Genomic DNA, 3,049 nt, shown 5'->3' on the forward strand with positions numbered 1-3,049 from the left:
CTGCTGTGGCTAGGAAGGGTCTTCCCAGGATGATGCAATCATCCTCTTCCTTCTTAGTGTCTAGGATTATGAAATCAGCAGGGATGTAAAGGCCTTCAACCTTTACTAGCACGTCCTCTACTATTCCATAAGCTTGTCTCAATGACTTATCTGCCAATTGCAATGAGAACAAGGCAGGTTGTACCTCAATGATCCCCAGCTTCTCCATTACAGAGAGTGGCATAAGATTTATCCCTGACCCCAGATCACATAGAGCTTTTTCAAAGCTCATGGTGCCAATGGTACAAGGTATTAAGAACTTGCCAGGATCTTGTTTCTTTTGAGGTAGAGTTTTCTGAATCCAAGTATCTAGTTCACTAATGAGCAAGGGAGGTTCACTTTCCCAAGTCTCATTACCAAACAACTTGGCATTCAGCTTCATGATAGCTCCTAAGTATTGAGCAACTTGCTCTCCAGTTACATCTTCATCCTCTTCAGAGGAAGAATAGTCTTTAGAGCTCATGAATGGCAGAAGGAGATTTAATGGAATCTCTATGGTCTCTATATGAGCCTCAGATTCCTCTTGATCCTTAATAGGAGACTCCTTCTTGCTTGAAGGACGTCCCAGGAGGTCTTCCTCACTAGGATTTTTGTCCTCCTCCTCCCTAGTGCATTCGGCCACTTTGACTAAATCAATGGCCTTGCACTCTCCTTTTGGATTCTCTTCTGTATTGCTTGGGAGAATACTGGGAGGAGTTTCAATGACTTTCTTACTCAGCTGACCCACTTGTGCCTCCAAATTTCTAATGGAGGATCTTGTTTCATTCATGAAACTGAAAGTGGCTTTTGACAGATCAGAGACAATATTGGCTAAATTAGAAGTGTTTTGTTCTGAATTCTCTGTCTGTTGCTGAGAAGATGATGGATATGGCTTACTATTGCTCAGCCTATTGCGTCCACCATTGTTAAAGCCTTGTTGAGGCTTTTGTTGATCCTTCCAGGAGAAATTTGGGTGATTTCTCCATGATGGGTTATAGGTGTTTCCATAAGGTTCACCCATGTAATTAACTTCTGTCATGGCAGGGTTCTCAGGATCATAAGCTTCTTCAGAAGCTACCTCTCTAGTACTGTTGGATGCATGCTGCAATCCATTCAGATTTTGAGAGATTATGTTGACCTGTTGAGTCAACATTTTGTTCTGAGCCAATATGGCATTCAGAGCATCAATTTCAAGAACTCCTTTCTTCTGAGGTATCCCATTATTCACGGAATTCCTCTCAGAGGTGTACATGAACTGGTTGTTTGCAACCATGTCAATGAGTTCTTGAGCCTCTTCAGGCGTTTTCTTCAGGTGAATAGATCCACCTGCAGAATGGTCCAATGACATTTTCGAAAATTCAGAGAGACCATAATAGAATATATCTAATAGGGTCCATTCTGAAAACATGTCAGATGGACATCTTTTGGTCAACTGCTTGTATCTTTCCCAAGCTTCATAGAGGGATTCACCATCTTTTTGCTTGAAGGTTTGAACATCCACTCTCAGCTTGCTCAGCTTTTGAGGAGGAAAGAATTTATCTAAGAAGGCAGTGACCAGCTTATCCCAGGAGTCCAGGCTATCCTTATATTGTGAATCCAACCATATTCTAGCTCTGTCTCTTACAGCAAAAGGGAAAAGCATGAGTCTGTAGACTTCAGGATTAACTCCATTTGTCTTTACAGTCTCACAGATCTGCAAGAACTCAGTTAAAAACTGATAAGGATCTTCAGATGGAAGTCCATAAAACTTGCAGTTTTGTTGCATTAAAGCAACCAGTTGAGGCTTAAGCTTAAAGTTATTGGCTCCAATGGCAGGAATGGAGATGCTTCTTCCATCAAACTTGGATGTTGGCTTTGTGAAGTCACCAAGCATTCTCCTTGCATTATTATTATTATTATTTTCGGCTGCCATCTCCTTCTCTTGTTCAAAAATTTCTGAAAGGTTGTTTCTGGATTGTTGTAATTTAGCTTCTTTTAATTTTCTCTTCAGAGTCCTTTCAGGTTCTGGATCAATTTCAACAAGAGTGCCTTTTTCCCTGTTCCTGCTCATATGAAAGAGAAGAAAACAAGAAAAGAAAGAGGAATCCTCTATGTCACAGTATAGAGATTCCCTTATGTTAGTAGAAGAAGAAAGGGGTTAGAATAATGGAGATGGGGATTCGGATTTTTGGATGAAGAAAGGTGAAGAGAAGTGTTAGTAATTAAATAATTAAATAGAAGAAGAAAAGAGAAGGAAGATTTCGAAAATAATTTTTGAAAAAGAGGTTAGTAATTTTCGAAAATCAAAGACAAAATATAATTAAAATTAAAATTTAAAACAAAAAGAATTTTTGAAAAAGGGAGGGAGAATTTTCGAAAATTAGAGAGGGAAAAGTAGTTAGGTGGTTTTGAAAAAGATAAGAAACAACAAAAAGTTAGTTAGTTTGATTGAAAAAGATTTGAAATCAAATTTTGAAAAAGATAAGAGGATAAGAAGTTAGATAAGATATTTTGAAATCAAATTTTGAAAAAGATAAAATTTTTGAAAAAGATAAGATAAAAGATAAAAAGATAAGATAAAAATTTTAATAAAAAGATATTTTGAAAAAGATTTAATTTTTTAAAAGGACTCAATTAACAAGAAACTACAAGATAAGATTCTAGAACTTAAAGATTGAACCTTTCTTAACAAGAAAGTAACAAACTTCAAATTTTTGAACCAATCACATTAATTGTTAGCTAATTTTCGAAAATTTGATAAAAAAGATAAGAAAAAGATTTTGAAAATATTTTGAAAAATAATTTTTGAAATTTTCGAAAATTATATAAAAGATGAAAAAGATATGATTTTTGAAAAAGATTTTGAAAAGATAAGATTTTTAAAATTGAAATTTTGACTTGACTTGTAAGAAACAACTAATTTTTAAAAATTTTTGACCAAGTCAACCCAAAATTTCGAAAATTTGGAGGGAAATAAGGAAAAGATATTTTTTTTATTTTTGAATTTTTAATTATGAGAGAGAAAAACAACAAAAATACTCAATGCATGAAA

The 3,049-nt window shown here is 35.2% G+C and overlaps 1 non-coding gene across 1 annotated transcript; it reads left to right on the forward strand.

Moving 5' to 3' along the window:
• The first annotated feature begins 1,424 nt into the window (after positions 1-1,424).
• On the forward strand, positions 1,425-1,528 carry LOC112718909 (small nucleolar RNA R71). The gene has a single exon (XR_003161235.1). It is a non-coding gene; the product is annotated as a small nucleolar RNA R71 (small nucleolar RNA).
• The last annotated feature ends 1,521 nt before the right edge of the window (positions 1,529-3,049 follow it).

The sequence above is a fragment of the Arachis hypogaea genome, chromosome 10, assembly GCF_003086295.3.
Source record: "Arachis hypogaea cultivar Tifrunner chromosome 10, arahy.Tifrunner.gnm2.J5K5, whole genome shotgun sequence".
Lineage (NCBI taxonomy): Eukaryota > Viridiplantae > Streptophyta > Magnoliopsida > Fabales > Fabaceae > Arachis > Arachis hypogaea.